At 44.6% G+C, this 17,194-nt stretch overlaps 1 long non-coding RNA gene across 2 annotated transcripts; it reads left to right on the top strand.

Moving 5' to 3' along the window:
• The first annotated feature begins 273 nt into the window (after positions 1-273).
• On the top strand, positions 274-10,182 carry LOC140689840 (uncharacterized). Of its 2 annotated transcripts, none has more exons than XR_012064976.1 (4): positions 274-418; positions 8,928-9,128; positions 9,724-9,772; positions 9,878-10,182. It is a non-coding gene; the product is annotated as an uncharacterized lncRNA (long non-coding RNA). The 2 variants fall into 2 exon arrangements; XR_012064977.1 differs by having other exon boundaries at positions 9,875-10,182.
• Positions 10,183-17,194: the final 7,012 nt, after the last annotated feature.

The raw sequence follows: 17,194 nt of genomic DNA, 5'->3' as shown, positions 1-17,194 counted from the left end.
ACAGAAGAGTTTTCATGGGTCTGCTAAAGCAACACTAACTGAATCTAGATCCCTCTTTGCCACATTCATTTACTTCGTAATTTCTCAGCAACGAAGAGAGAGCAGGCTGTGGTTCCGCGCTAGGCGGGAAAACAGCAAGAGAGAAGACAAGAGACCGCGTGTCCTCGCGAGATTAGGGCTCGCGAGATTTAGGGCGAGATTTACTCCCTTTACTGCGAGGCTTTAAGTCTGGGATCGAAGTTCCCGGATGTGCGCACAGGCGAGCGGGAAATGCTGCGGCGTCCGCGGGGCTGCTGGGCTGGTGCCCGCTGCACCGAGTTAGCGGGAGCAGGAGAGACTGAAGGTCGTCGGCGGGCTCACCGGCTCTCCTTTCTCCGTATCCTTGATGCTTCTGCTTAACACGCTGGCCGGAGCACAGGTAAGTTCTCTCTGCTTCTAGAGCCACTGGCTGCTGGGACCTATAGCCTCAGACCAGGAGAAAAGATAAATGAAAAAAATTGTTTTTCCTTCTTTCATTTTTCTTTAAACGTGCTGGGATCTAAAGGAGAAAGGTGAAAGAAAATATACAAGTAAACTTAGTATTGAAATTTTTTTTCTTCAGTTGGGAATCACAGAATCCCCACGTTTTCGACACTGAAGAACAGTCATTTCCCCAAGTTAAATGTTTTAAGTAATATAGTTGTTTTTGTCTTGTTACGATTCATTTTTGGAAAATTGTCCATGGCTTTTGTAAAAATGATAATCATTGTAAAAGATTTGCCGTGTGTGTAAAGAACAAAGTAAAAATCAGTGAAATCCGCTAATAGAATTTATACCTAGGGTATTCATATACCAAAACAAAGAAAAGTAAGAACAAAAGGAAAACTCCAGCAAAGCAAAGAACAATGGCTCTTTCTGGAGTGTTTTTTCCTCCCAAGAAATGTATAGTTTTCTCAAAAGTATATTTTCATTCACTGTGACCAGAGATGTTACAAACTATAGGATGGCAATGAAGATTTTTGGTTTATTCCTAAATTTGTCCCTTAGTGTGACCTTGGAACGGTCACTTTTTCTTGTCCCGGCCTTGGTTTCCTCAGCTATGAGATAAGAGTTACACAGGATTCTAAAATTCCTTCCAAATACAAAGGTAGGAGGTTTGAGATTTCCCAGCGTTTTATTTTAAATCCCCACTAGGGGACAGTATTTGCATAGTCAAATGTAAGGTCTACCTCAAGCAGAATTGGGCTTGAATTTGCAAAATTGTTAGGACCCCAAATCCATTGCTGCAGAGGACAACAATGTAAGAGTTGGAAGCCGAGGTCCTGTGTGAAGTGCTGGCCTCTGGGTCTGCCCACAGCTCCTCTAGGAGGGCATGCCCATGTGCCAGCCCGGAGAGAGTCCAGACGGAGCGAGGCTCTGACACCAGCTTTGAGTGATTGAGTGTTGGATTTGTCTTGATTGCTGAAAGCTTTCTGGCTGCATTTGATATCTTTGGTGAGGATATAGTATGTTTTGCTTCATTTACTTTTGTTTTTCTTTTCTTGACCATTAAATACGAGCAGAGACATCTGCACAAATTTCACCTCTTAAGTTGAGTGGTTATCTTCTTTTGTGGTTTTCACAGACTTCTAGAAATCTACTGGGTGCAGTTGCTCTGAGATACTTGGCAGCCCCAGCTAATGGGGAGCCGGTCCAGAGCCGATGCTGTCAATTCCCGTGGTTGTAGAATCCCTGGGCACACCACAAACCAAGTCCAAACTGAATCTCCAGGGTGACCCAGGAGCCAGAGATTCTGGATATTTGGAGAGTTACGTATGTGATGGTAGCAAATGGGAGTCGGAACAGGGTCCACTTGCCTGACATTGCATTCAACTCTATCCTCCCTAACTCAAACCTCCCCATCTCTTCACACCAAAAGTATCTCTCGGGCTGCTGAGAAGCTGGTCAGGCTGCTCATAGCTGAGACATCCATCAGGACGAGTCATTGGCTCTATATTGTTCCCCTAGCCCTGGGAGGAGCTGCTGCAGAGCGTACCGAACCATGAGGCAGGTTTCTACCCTCCAGTTTTCAGGAAGATGCTGTAAACCCAAGATACAAATGTTAAATGAAGAGAGAGTATGTTGGGGGCCATAGGAGAGAAGAGACCAAGTGCTGTGGGAGGGACAGATGGTGACTGAGAAGAATCCTGTGGGCCTTCCTTGACCCGGGTGGCCTGGAAGGGAGAAGATTTTACAGAGATGAAAACAGGGCAATGACAGATGGGAGACCATGAAACCCACTGGGGTAGGATGAGTGGGGCATGTTTGGTCAACAGGAAGTAGTGCAGTGTGGCTGAGGCTCAGAGCAGGAGTGCGCCGGGAGGGCTCGAGAGGAGCTCCCTGCTCCTGCCTGGACACTGGGACAATTTATGAGTTTTACTTGGTTCACCAGAGCCCTGGAGTTCCAGTTAGAAAGTGTATGGGCAGCTAGGCCTTCTCCTGTGCTATTAGTGGATGCATGAAACATCTTACCTTTTTTTTGTGGGCCGTTTGGCACTGTGCATCAGAATACAAACTGTATCCACCTGTGATTGAACCATCAATCCCAGGTCAACAAATTTTCCCTAAGAAGGTAAGCACTCAAATGTGAAAAGCTGGTCCTCCTGGAATTAATAGTTAAAAAATAGGAAAAAAAATCTACACAGACTTCAATATGGAACTCAAATAAATAATGGTGTACAGGTACCATTTAATGAGAAGTATGTATCATGGTGAGGGGTGCGTGATACATTGTCCAGTGCATTAGACCAGTGGTAGAACAGCAAAAAGTTGTCTACATGTTGGTGTGAATGAGAATGTGGGCCCATACAGAGTTGTCTGAAAGGATGCTCATCAGAATATTAAAAGATGGACGTGATGTTTTTATTTCTATTTCACGTATTGTGTCCATTCTTTACAACAGATGTGCATGCCATTTTTACAAGCTGTACGCCCAGCTCCGCCTAAGCAAGCCCGCCCTTCAAGTCTTTCCATCTGAAACCAGGCTCCTTTCCCACGAGCAATTAGTCTCAATGACAAATGACAGAGGTTCTAAAACTGGAATCTGAGTGAGATTTGGAGAAGAAATGATAAATAAACCCAGAAGCTATCAAATCATAGCAGCAGGGTTGATTCCTATTAGTATGAGAAGCTGAAAGCACAATGTCGGGCCTGTGTTCCTTTTGGCAGGAGCCTTCTTGCGTAATTGCTCGCTCTTCCTGAACACCCTGGGATTTCCACATGCAGAGTTCAGAAGGAGAAGTAATCTGCAACCTCTGCTTCAGGCTCCCTTTTTATTTCCTCGTGAATTGTTTAGCCAACTGTCCTCTGGGCAGGGAACTTTCAGTCATTGCAGCTTCTAATTAAAATCTCTTTTCAAAACGGAATTCGGCGAACATAGATGTGGTCCATTTGGTTTGCTTACCCTGGCCCGGCAGCCATGTTCATAGAAGAGTTTCCAAGCTAAATGTTTAGCTTGGGAACACGCAAAAAGTTGAGACACTTACTTGCTTGCTTTGCATCACCTGAGATGGGGGGCTTGGGAGAGAGGCGAACTGGGTTTTAGAATCATCTACTGTCCAAGCTGTACAAAAGGCTGTTGAAAACAATCTGCCTTTAAGATCTGCCTCCCTAAACAGGCCTTTTGATTGCTGGCCACACTCATCTAAGTGTGCAGCCCTCTCTCCCGTTCCTGACCTGTTTTCCCCTCTGGCGGTTTTCTCCATCTAACATGGTGTGGATGTCTGTCTTAGTCATCTTGTTCCTTCCAATCCCCGCTATGAGATGCCTTCACAAGGGTAGGGAGTTTTGCTTTGTTCACTGTCACAGTGTTAGTACAGTGGCACTCAATAAATATCTTCTGGCTAATGAATGAATGAACCCATTTCAATGCCTTGTCCTAGGTCTGTCCTTTACACTTTACATAACTGGAAAGAATCGGCTAGCTTTTTGTTATTTATCAGGCGTTAGCAAACATCAACTTCCATCAACCTAGGAAAAGCTAGATGATTAGTCTGTAAGAAGGGAGTGTTTATTGAACAAACATGAATTAAGGGAGGGGAGTGTTCAGGCACTATTCCAGGAGTGTTACAGATATTAGCCGACTTAATCCTCTTAACAGCCCTGTGGGTAAATACTGTTGTTATCAGCCCATTTTACAGAGTAGTTAAGCAAATTGCTCAAGGGCACATAGCTGGTAAGTGGCAGAGGCGGGGTCAGACCTGGGAAATCTGGCTGGAGAGTTGGTCCACTCTTGACTGCTGCCTGGCCCTGGCTGACTGGCAAGGAGTGAGCATTCTATAGGCACGGGGAGGACGAGGAGCCATGGGCAGGAAGGGCCCTGCCCTTCGGAAGCTCACACTCTGGTGGAGACAGACACATTTAGAGCTGCGCGTGGCCTGTGAACAGTGCAGCCCCACCCCTGCACGAGGTGGGGTGTGTGAGTGCTTCCCTGCGGCTTCTTCTCAAGCTTCCCAGGACAGGCACCCCAGGGCTCATCTGTGAGGGCAAAAGGAAACCCTGCCAGGTCTCTGGGCAGATGTCACCCTACTGGGACCGCTTGTCAAGAGAGGGGGTCCAGCAGGGCGGAAGGGAGGAAGCTAAGTTATCTGTGTGTGTGTCTGTGTGTGGGGTCACTATTAAGCTGGAGGTTCCCAGAAGCTCACTCCTCAGCCTTTTCTCCTCAAAAATGTGCCTCGGCCCTTGCTTTAGTCCTCCAACTCGATTGATGGCACTCTGCAGGATCTTCTGTGCACTGGGGACAAGCTGGCCTCATGGAAGGGGAGTTGGATGAGGACAGAACCAAGGCATGGCTCCTCGGCTTCTGCACAGAAGCACTGGGCAGAACCACGTCACCAGGTCAAGCCCGATGCCAGTGGGACAAGAAACATTTGTCCCTCAGGTTTGGACCCACTAGGGAAGGACAGTAAGTTTTTTGACAGTCATACAGTTTGCCATCACAGGGTATATCTAAGGGAACAAGTGATGGGTTTGACAGGGGCTTTTGATGTCTTGAAAAGTCCTGTAAGATACACTGAAGAGGCGGGTTGGGTCGGTTCATGGGGAGCAGCTTCAAGAGCGTGAAGTTCACAAAAGCGACTGGGGAGCCCTGGAGGGTTGTTGAGCAGAGGCATCACACAGTCAAAACTATGTTTCTTAAGGGGTAAGACTGACCGGTTAAGTGTACTGTATAGTAGACTTGTGCCATATAATAATAAAATATAATTACTCCCCCCAAGAGTGGTTCACTGGAAGGACCATAAATCAGGATACTCTGTTACTAGTCTGCAAAACAGTGCCAGTCTGGCTGCATGAGAAGTGCAGCAAGTCCCAGAGGCTATACCTCCCAAATAATCAATACCACCCCTTCTCATCACCCGCGTTGTTCTCACCCAGGTACAGCCACTCTTTCCCCTCCCGAGTCTTCTCCCACCAGCAGAAGGAGCCGTTTGGTACGTAAATCCAGTCAGCTCACTGCCTTGCTCTAACCCTTCCCTCTACACACACACACACACACCCACACCCCTCTAGACACACACACACACACACACACACACACAGTGTTAATATTCCATTTTTGGACTTTGAGGACCAACCTCCCACCGTTGCTCAGTCTTGCTCTCTCTCTCTCCTTCTCTCTCCAGACTCCCCAGTTAATTCCTGTTCATTTTTGGTGCAGAGCAGTTCGGCCATCTCTCGGGTGATCCTTCTGGATGCTTACCCTCAGCCACTCCAGATCCACCCCACAAAGAATTCGGGTGCCTGCCATGATGCTACTTTCATTTTTCCACTTTTTCTCAAGTTTATGGAGCTGTAGCTCTCTCTTCCTTTCCCCCCATCCATCCAGTGGGTTGTTGGAGACACTTATATGGGCTTGGGAGAGCTGATGCTACACATTTCTTCCCAACTCTGCATTCAGTGATGTAGTGTTGTTACCTTGAGATTAGTCACGGTGGGTGTATTTACATCACAGAAAGCAGCAAAGGCTACAAATCAGGGCTTTTTCTTCCCAGAGAGCCAGTTGTTAAACATTGATCAGCACACCACTGTATCTGTCTGCGATCTGCTTGTTTAGTCACATGCCGTAATTTCTAACAAAATGGAATCATAATGCTGCTTTGCAGGTACTTTCTAGGTGAACAACTGTCCACATTATTTAATAACTTTCTGTTGTATTTCATTGTATGAAGGCACCGTGGTTTATTCAGCCTGTCACTGGACGTTTGTGTATTGCCAACATTTTCACATGACAAACTGCAAGATATTTATAGATGTCTGTTTTGGGACATCTTTAACTATTTACTTAGAATTCATGCTGAAGACCAGAATGGCTGGGTTTCAGGTTGTTAGTAGTTGTAAAGTTCTTGATCTGCATTGCCAAGTTGAACTCTGGAAAGGCTGGAGCTGGTTATATATTCACAGGCAGCACGTAGCCATGCGTGATTGTCTTCAGTTCTCCCCCAATTTAATTCATGCATTTAGCATAATCCTATTCAAAACTCTAAAGAAATATTTGGAGGAATTTTACTCAGTGAGCCTAAAGTTTATAAGTAAGTGTGCAAGAATGTTCAGGATAAGGTCAGACTTACTATGCTGGAGGTTGACATGTATTAGAAAGCTTCATCCAATCTTGAGTAGCTGGCACCAGCATCATAATCAATTGATCGGGTCCTAAAACTCAGACTGGTGCATGTATGTTGTTTATGTGCAAGTGTCTGCTAAAATGAAGTGTATGCTAAAACAGAATTTTGTATCAACAGGGCAAAGATGGATTAATCAAAAATTAGTGTTAGGAAAATAATGGTGCAGAAAGAATTAAGCAAGATCTCTCTTCAACTTTCAACAAAAACAAAAATATATATTAAATTAAAGTAAAATTCAGACAAAAACATACAACATAGATGGATTTTTATAATTATGTAGGGAAGGTCTTTGTAAGCATGTACTAAAGGCAGAAATTATAAACAAAATGATTGATTTGTATTTCATAAACATTTAAAAAAATCAGACTAATTTTGAAAACAATTGGAAAAATAAATACATTTGTAAAATATATAGCAGTGATTCAGTATGCATAATATATTGAATAATATATAAAATAAAAGCTCCTACAAATTAATAAGGAAAATAGAGAAAAATTGGCAAATGACATAGTTTACAAGTGAAAATTTCTCATATATGAAGAAATGATTCTTTTGATGGTATGTATGATATTCTCTTTGTCATATTTGTTGTATATGCTTTGTATTTAGTTATTTTAATTTTCTTTTAGTTCATTGTTTCTTACATAAAATATTTTGGCTTTATATAAATGTAGTTCATTGAGCTTTAAGTTTGTGGCTTTTTGTCATTTCTAGAAATCTGATGGTCAATTTGATTTAAGTTTTGGGAATATTTTGTTTTCTATAGTTTCTATATTTATTTTAATTATTTAACTCTAATATATTTGGAATTTATTTTGCATGCTATGAGATAATAGAGTTAATTTTATTCAAGATTGTGCCTTAATAGTTATAAAATAACACATTAGAAGTTTATTCTTTATTTTTTCTATCATGTATTAATGGATATTCATGTATTCATTCAATACAATTTATTGAAAGTTTTGGTGGGCTAAGCATAATTTAATTATTACTGCTTTATTACATATTTCTGTGTCTAGTAGTATTATCAACTTCAAGTATACCTCCTTTACAATTTTAAATACATCTTTACTTTGTTTCCCTAAGTCAACTTTGTAAATTTCCTGAAGATCTTGATATAGGTATAGGTATAAGTGTAGATACATATGCATATTTGTAAGCCTATGGGATGATTCAGTGGAGGAGAAATAGGTTAAGATTCCAAGAACAGGGGACATAATTTGCTAGGTGACATCCCAGTTAGCGTCAAGGGCACAACCAGATAGATCAGCTTTGGAGAAAATACATAAGGCAGCTTTGATATCAGGAGAGAAGGACACAAGGAAGGAAGGAAGCAGAGGCCCGAGGCTGCCACAGGACAGAGTCCAGGAGACCGTCTGACGAGCGGGCGCCCCTCTCAGTGAGCTGGGAGATGAGGTGGTGTTCAGCCCAGTGCAAAAGAAGCTGGTTCCAATGGAGAGATTTTCAGAGGAAGTGGTGTCACAAGGGGAACATTTTGCAGAGAAATAGAGTGTTGGGGGAATGCTAGAGAGGAAAGTGATATTTTTTGCTGTTTGTTTTTCGCAAAGAACCCCTACCTGAGAGGGGCCAGTGAGCATGCAAGTGACACTCGAGAGAATCTGGAGACTATCCAACAGGAAGTTGGTACGGCCTCAATTTTGTGATTATGTAACATTTCAATAATGCATGTGCTTGCTGCACTCCAAGAACAAAAATTCCTTATTTTCAGTGTAAACATGTAAGTGCTGGTTACTGCACACCATTTTTAGGTCCCTCTTTTTTTCATAATGAACATGCCCTTAGGAAAGATGTAGGGGAGATACTGAGTGTGAGATTGCCACAGGGAACTTTCTTCTCCCTGGGAGTGGAATTCTGTGAGCAAAAGTAGAGAAAAAGAGGTCAGGAGAGAGTGGAGAAAAGGGGGATGTGACAACAGGCTCTGAGCTTCACTCTTGGAGCTCTCTTCAGAGACATGATCTCATATGTTTTTATAACATCCTTATAAGATGAGCAGGAGGTGGTTATCATCATCTGAATTTGATGGAGAGATGAGAGTCCTCAGGGGTCCACAGAGTTCAGAACCTTTCTCCTAAGAGGTGATTTGTTACAATAGTCAGGAATATAGCAAGGTGGGTTAGTAGCGTCAGGTCTGCATAGTCCTAAAGAGAGAGGTGGTTATTTTTAAATAAAACAGACCATCATTGAGACAAGAAAAGAAGAAGTTTTACAAAGGCAATTGTTTTTATGGCTCACACTGAATTTTATCATCTTATTTGCATGTGTTGACAGAGACCCAGAAGAGAGCCCTAACCATCAGTCGGCACAGCCCCACCTCAGGATGAAAGGCGGTTTCAGCTCATGGCTCTGTGCCCAGAGAGGAAATACAAATCCCCACTTAGAGGAAGGTGTGCTCCATCCAGCAACAGGAGCTGCTTTGGAGCTTGTTATTTGAATTTGGCAGGATAGTGGACGGTGCGGCACAGGGGCCAGGTTTGTAGATGAAAGGGCGGGTGGTCAAGTGATTAGAGATGGGAGAATTTGATGCGCTTTGGGCAGAAGCCCTGGCTGCAGCCTCCCTGCGGCAAATCACCCCGTGGCCCTCTGCCCATCATAACAATGGTGGAAATCTGCCAAGAGTGCTGCAGCAGACTGGCTTGCTCGTACAGTCTGGCTTTTGTGTGTGCACGAAAGAACATTCGCCCTGATCTCAACAGGGAAGCATGTGTTGGGGGCTGGATAAGCCCACATTAAATACCTTTATTAAGGCTCCTAGCACTTCTGCAGCTGAGCAGCAACATTAAACACGTACTTCTGAAAGTTCAATGTGGATATTTAACCTTTCATGATGGAGGAGAATGTGGGTCTCTTTATCGCCACCCCCAAAACCCAAAGGGCTCCAATGTCAGGGACTGGCAGCTTTCCCAAAGCACTGGGATTTTTTTTCCCTGAGAAACCACTGCTGAAAATTTAACTATGTCATAGCTAAAGAGACTATAATAGGAAATGGAGAAGGTTTGAGTTTTTTGAACAAAGCCTACATTTTCCTTTATTTTCTTTTTCCTTTGTTTTATTCCCCGCTCCCCAGCCCTGGTCTGGCACTCCAGCTGTTCAGCCAGCCACACTGCATCCCTGAGGTGAGAATTACCAAGTGGCTTTTGCCCATAATTGCCACCCAATAAAGAGTTGACTGGGTGATCACTTAACTTCATCCTGTGTATTTCTTCCTATTTTTCCAGCAGGCTTGTAGCAGACCCAGCACCATGGCAGGTCAGTGTTCAGGACTCGTTGACTAGTGTTTCTGCAGTGCCGCTCCTTTTACAGGGAACATGCATTCTCATCTGTCACCTTGCTTCACACACACAACTCAGCAAAGGCTGTATTAACCAAGGGTAAACAAACTTTTTCTGTAAAGACTCTGTGGATCAAATGGTCTTTGTTTCAACTATTCAACTGTACCATTGCAGTGTGAAAGGAACCCAAGTGTTAATGAATGAATGTGGTGTTCAAGTAAAACTTTATTTATAAAAACAGGTGATGGGCTGAATTTGGTCTGCTGGCTGTAGTTGACTGATCCCTGAATATATTGATGACCTGACATTGCCTACTAGGAATGTAATGTTCTAAGAGGTTCTGTCTTGTTTCTTTGTTTAGTCTATTTACCCTCTAAATCATTTTAAAATAATATTTTTTTTTTGCTGCTAATGTTGGACTCAACCATAATAGATCATACTAATCAACATTGGGTAATGACAGTTAACCACCAGCCCCACTTCATCTAGGTCTGGTGCTCCTTTGATCCTACTGAAGTCTCTGCTCATTGTGCTAAAAGTGATTAATGCAAGAAAGAAACTAAAGCAGCATCAGTGTTGCTCATAATCCATAAGCCAAGTGATGCTGGGAAGGACCATGAATGACAGAATAGCAGCTCTGCTTTCTGAGCTTCTGTTTGTGCCAAGGCCTGTGCTCCGCCCATTTGCCCTGACAGTCACTCCCCGTCCGTGTAAAGGTGAGAAATCCAAGGCCCAGAGCAGTTAAATGAATGTCTTAAAGATACACACCAGGTCACACAGGGCCCCAGTCCTTAGAAAGACCCCACTTATGCTTGGTTTCATGCTCTGCTCTCATCCTCTTGAAAATCTTAATACAAATTAAGAAAATCTTTAAACAAAGACCTGGTCCTCATTTGAAAGCCCATAGGAGGAGAAGAGGGACTCACACCAACTCTGTCTATCCCCAGTGGCGTTGTCACAAATCTGGGTGCTGTGCTCACTCTCCACCCCCAAGTGGTTGGCTGGAGTGAAGACATTGACTTCATCATCAGGTCAGCTTTCCTGAGATAATATATTTGTAGGGGAAAAATAGAAATGTGCCCAAGGGACCAAATCTATGTGATAAGAATAAAAGGCAAAACTCAACATAAAAATATTTTTAAAGTGTGTGGTCTAAAGATCACAAAGGTAGAAGATAGTTTACATTAGTGTAGTGTGTCGACTTTTATTATCTGCCATAGCCTTTCCAGTTTCCCTTTAAATGGACAGCAGTCTCTCAGATTTCAGTGAGATAATTGAAGCCCAGAAACAATTAAATAACAAAAGGGAAGTGGCAAGGTAGTCTGGAGATCCAGAGTTTCTCAAAATGGGAAAAGTCTTGTTCCAGGTCTCATCTCAGCATGCAGGTTAATAAGTGATTTCTGGAAATGAAAAGAATTACTTCCAGGTTTTCCCACTCACCCTATTGTCTGCCTACAAACAGTTAAAGATAAGAAAAAAGTCTGCCATTTCCTTTAAAAAGAGCCCCTCCTCCCCTTCATCTGTTAGTGTATATGATGTGGCTTTTGGTCCTTTGGGTTTCCTTGGGATAGACTCAACCAGAAAAGCTTTGTGTGCACTCCAAAGGAGATGTTAAGTGGAGACCCCCATAAAACTTAAGTAGAAGCAAGCATTTTTCCTGGAAAATACCCACTCCGATGTGGCCATACATTATGTTTTATAGTGCTGCCTCAGCAAAAACAAGAAGAAAAGCCCAGGGCCCCCAGATTCATGGCATGAATTTTAGGCCCATCAATCACAAGGGAAAAATTTATTTCACGCAAGGCCTTTCCAGAATCTGAGGCAAGGCTGGGGTGCAGTTGAGAAGACTACGGTCCAGGAGCCATAGCTAGCCAGCTGGTGAAAAGTACCTTCCGCGTGCCAGATGTGAGGGCTGCCTCCTCCCTGGGGTGTTGAGGACTGCACCCCAGGAGGGGAATGCAGGGCCTGGGGGAGAGGCAGTGGCTGCGTTGGGGCCCAGCTCCACCACCTCCTTGCAGTGCGAGCTGCAGCATTACCTCCCTTTTATGGTGCTTTGATGCCTTCAACTAACAGTGCAGGTAATAACCATCTCATACAGTGCTGTAGGGATAAAGCAAAGCATAAATGTTAGCTTTAGTTTTGTTTTTAATCCACAGAGAGTACGCTGTAATAACATAATGTAGGTGTTATACTGTATTTGCGTTTCCAGACCCCAAAGGCGATCATCTTGGGATGGTAGGATCACCTGCAAGAAAATTGCACTGCAGGACAGAAGTACTCAGGGTCCCAGCGGGAAAGAGGTGGCACCATCCGGAGGAGGTGATTGTGCTGAGTTTAATGAAGGGCCTATTTACAAGGGTGGAGTGGGCTATGGAGACCCACTGGGGGACTAGGGTTTTCAGCTGCCTGGAGGGACAAGGGGAGGGAGTAGTTCCCAGATCCTGCAGAGAGCTGTAGCTGCAGGATTGGGCCAGGGGCGGAGGGACATCGCGGGGCGGGAGGCCAGGGAGAGAAATACTTGCTCCCACCTCCCTCTCCTGTCACCCTCTCTCCTGTCAGTGCCTCCATGGGCCATACCCAACCGAAACCCAAAAGGCAAGTGGGCCCATTGATGTAGTTGCTAAGAGTCTGCCTGTGGGGTGCAGAGCGGGGTGGAGAAGGGAAGGGACCAGATCTGGAGAAGTGAATAGAGAATATCTGGCACAAGGACGTTAAAAAGCAGTGATTCCCAGGCCTGCTGATTCTTCTGCTGCTCTGGGGACGGACACACGCACACACACACACACACACACACCAGCTACAGCCTTGCCCTTAGATGTGCTAATGTGGGGGAATCTGACATGAGGATGAGGCCCCCTGGGTGATCTTGATGGTCACACAGATTTGGGAACCACAGAAAGATGTTGTCTAAAAGCTCTCCCATCCCCAGTGTGTAAGAGATCCTAGCAACCCATGTGCCGCAAAGATCTGATCTCTTGAAGTGTTTGCCCAACTGCCCCCCACCCAGTTCAAAACAACCAGTGCCAGTTGAACATCTGTGATGTGCAAAGCCTGTGGTTGCCTCTTCTGCATGGAATTTGCTATCTCCCAGAAATGCGTATAAGATAAAAGATTCTATAAGAATAAAATATTTTCATAAAACTTCAAGGGGAAATGGTATGAGAGAGCAGTTAAGTGCGAAGTTGGTTTTAGACAAATTCATCTGCTGGAGAAGGAAGTAGCCTTTATGTATCCTCATAGTAACTAGCGGGGTAGGTGATTCTGTATGAACCCATTTCACAGATCGGCAGGGTAAGGGCCCACAGGGGCTGCATCATGACTTTTGAGGGCTTCTAGGCATTTTCGCTTTCATCGGTCCCTTCCTCCATAAAAAAATATTAAAAATTATATTTTACAACTATGCTGGTATAAAGATGGCTATAATCCAGGCTAGGTTACATTCATATTGTTTTTCTTCTGATTAGAAAAAAATTGTTACACTTTTATAGAGCCTTAAAAGTGTCATGAGCCATAGCACTGTGCCTGCTGTGCCTGATGAAGTGAACCCTGAGCATTAAGTGTTGGGCCCTCAAGAACTCAGTTGGTAAGCAAAATTCTGATCAGCTGTCATGCTTTGGAGCTATGGATTTCAACCTTGACCACACCTTTGGGTAAGCTGGGAGGCTTCCGAAAATCCCCATTGTAAGCTTGTACTCCAGACCAATCAAGCCAGAATGTCTGGGGCCGTGGACCATGCACTAGCCCATCAAATCTCTCAGGTGATCCCAGCCTGTGACACAGGTGAGAATCACGCCTGGAAGCCTTGGCTTTCTCGTGTGTGCCACTTGCCGCCTTCTACGAGAGCACAGAAGAGACGGGCCCACATCCACCAGCTGCTGCCTCCCGGGACTAAGATGAGGGTGCACACATGCTTATCAGCACACCCTTGCTGTTCTCTCCAGCCCTTTCCTCCCTTCCCTGCCACATACTACAGCTGAAAAGGGGCTCCTCCCTATTCTGGCAACAATTTCCCAGCACGGAATTCTCTCCACCCACCTGGACACAAATCCAGCCCTACCTTGCAGCGGGCATTCTCTGGCTGCACTGGCTGATGGACACCTCTGAACCCGCGTGCTGCCTGCCTGTTCTCAGAGCCAGGCTCCAGGCAGGCCAGCTGGAACAGACTTGGGCTTTCCAGGTTGCTGAGCAGTGGCTCCAGGGCAGCACAGAGGCCGCTCCACATGTGAGCCGGGGCTGGGCCTCCTCTGGGCTGTTGATCTGTTGTCCACACCCTGACACGGAGGAGGATGCGGGCCACTGACTTCACCCGGTTGTGTAGCCCCTCTGCCACTTTAGTGTGCACTTCAAGGTTGCTTTTCATCATTTCTAACTCATTTCATCTGGATTCAGGTCTCCAAGGAAAGGAGGGGGCCCTGGGAGTAGAATGATACTAACACGTATTTAAGAAGAGAACATATGACATTGGAATTGTGAGTCTCCCTTCAGGATCGTCTTTTAATAAAAAAGAAATCCATGGGGCAAATCACTTGGACCTAATAGCATGTGTGTATTCATTTACAGTGTCCTGAGTCTCGTGTGTGTGCTAATGAGAATGCTGAAGTAAAGAGTTGCAGTTATCAACTGATGGACGAAGCTGATGTCCCAAGTAATACTACATGTCACTATGGTGTATGCTCAATTATAGTGGCAGAGTTCCTCTCTTGTGTTTTCCTGCTATTTAAACTAAGGAAATAAGGACTCTCTTCACTCAAATAAAATCCGAAGGTTGTTACCCGGACTCATGGGACCAGATGTGAGCTGTCTTCCTGCTGCTTCACCGACCATTCTCCTACCCCATTCGCCTACCTCTTTTCAGTGGACTCCAGCCTCCTGACCTCCTGACCCTCCTCTTGGTGTGTTCCTAACACCCCTGCCTCAGGGCCTCTGCACTTATGGTTCCCTTAGTCTAGAATGATCTTTCCAGAGATATCCCCAGGGCTCATTTCCTTACTGCAGTTAAAGTCTCTACTTAATACCTTCTCAGAGGGGACTTCTCTGACCAGCCCATATAAAACAGCATCCTGTCCCTACCCCATGCTCCCTCCATCCACTCTGATTTATTTTTCTCCCCAGCCCTGTACGTGCCTTGGATGGGTTTCTCCCAGCTCCCTTTAATTGTGTGAGTATAAGAGCTTTCACCAGAGTGGATTTGAGACATACACACTCACATCCATGGATAAAATCTTAAAAAAAAAAAAAAGTAGGAAAAGTGGCTCCGTGAGTCAGCCTGTCAAGAATACACAGAAATGTCAGGGTTCTGGGGGAGATCCTTTTTTCCCTGTGGAAACAGGGGTGTCGCTATGCTGCGAATCCTTACCTTCTGATCTCAAGCCCCAGTACTAGAGGAATCCCTGGGCTTCCTGCAGACTGGGGTCCGGTGGGAGTGATGCGTGATGAACAGATATTGGCTCCTGCCTGAGCACTGCAAGGTGGCCCAGCGCAGCGGGACGCAGCTGTCTGCTTTGGGATCACATTGCACTCCAGGGTTTACCAGAGTAAGTGATGCACGACTCTTTGCAATGAAGACGTGGATGAAGGTGCAGAAAGCCGAAGCCACTGAAGTCCTCCCCAGAAAGAATGACTTCCCAGGACTCAGGAGCTGTAATGGGGGCCCCCAACTGAGGATCAAAGCTTAACCTACGGATGCACTGCAGAGAGGCAGACTCAGCTGGAACCCTCCACCCACCAGGGCCGGGATATGTGACGTGGTCAGCTCTCTCCAGCTCGGAGGGCCTGAAGCTCAAGTTAGCGTCTGGGGAAGGCCACGGGGATAAAGAGAGGATAACTGTCCGTCTTCCCACTGCCCTGGCCAGCACAAAGTCAGCTCCAGCCAGGGAGGGGTGGGAGGAGGTGTGACTGGTTCAAGTTTGGAGTTCTGGGTTCTTGCATAAGAACAGGCGTTCTAACCACTAAATTGAGATGATACTTGTGATCACATGGAATCATAAGACTATTTGTTGGCTTGTTGTTTGTTTGATTTTTAACTGAATGTGAGCAGAAATGTCTTGAAGTTGCTGTAAGTTTCATCTAGGGACAGAGGAACGCTCACTTCTCTTTAAATATATTTTTAACAAGGGGAGAGAGAAGGAGAATAGAAATTGGTGCTTGTTCAATACACCAGTTTCATACTTACTAACATCAGACATTTTATATGCATAGATTTGCTTATTTGTTTGTTTTCTGGCTTCACTGCAAGTATCAAGCTCCTAGAGGGAAGCGATTTGTCGATTTTGTTCACTGCTCCATCTCTACTGCCTAGAACTTCAGAGGGTGTCTGACAGAGGGTACAAGTTCAATAAACCCTTTTTTGGAATAAATGAATGAAATTATTTTACTGCAGAACTTACCTTTCCCATCTGAAATGCATACTTTTATAAATGGATGGAAGTCAGTGTTTGCGAAACAAGACTAAAATACATCACAGTGGAGAACAATGCAGTTCAATTTAATAAATATTCATGAGGCGCCAAGAGCCAGGGAAGACAAAGACTGTGAGTCTCTCCTCCAGGAGAGCGTGTGTGCCCTGAGGTTACTGAGCGCTTTCTCTGGGCTCCTGGCTAACAGTAGAGCCCCTGCGTTTAGCTGCTAGATTGGCTATCTTAGGTTTTGTACTGTGACCTTGAGAGAGGTAAACACATACACCCACGTGCAGAAGAACAAGAAAAAGCAAAAGCAAGAGACGGGAAAAAAGAAAAGCAATCCTGAAGCAAAGTTGACCTTGCTTCATAACCACAGTCCCACGTGTATTGCAAAACAGACACTGAAATGTATCTGGAGGAAAAGCTGGAGAAGGCCATGTGTTCTGGTGTGAAGCACTGCATCCCTGCCTCTTTCTCTGCTCTGCCAGGTGGAGTAGCTGAACAAAGCCTGCCCCACGCTTTTTTTTTTTTTTTCCATCTTAAGCATCCTATTCATTCTGAGTCTCTGGAGTCATTGAAAAATGAATGCTGTAATAAATACGTATTTTTCTGATTTGTGAAGCTACTTAAACAGCATCTTCAAAAGTATGCAATTTAAATCATGTGGAGTGATGCACTTAATGAATTGTCTTTTTAAAGACTACAGAATCTGTAAATTATCTGAGCTCTTGTCTATTAAAAAAATTCTCTGAGCCAAAATATTAGGAGATTTATTAAGCAATTTAAGCTCTATTCATTTCAGTAAATACTATGCAGCCATTAAAATTGTAGAGAGGAGTATTGGATGATATAAAGAGTTGTCCATGGT

Source organism: Vicugna pacos, chromosome 27, assembly GCF_048564905.1.
Source record: "Vicugna pacos chromosome 27, VicPac4, whole genome shotgun sequence".
Classification (NCBI taxonomy): domain Eukaryota; kingdom Metazoa; phylum Chordata; class Mammalia; order Artiodactyla; family Camelidae; genus Vicugna; species Vicugna pacos.
The sequence above is the reverse complement of the archived record's forward strand: the minus strand, read 5'-3'. Positions and strand labels throughout refer to the sequence as shown.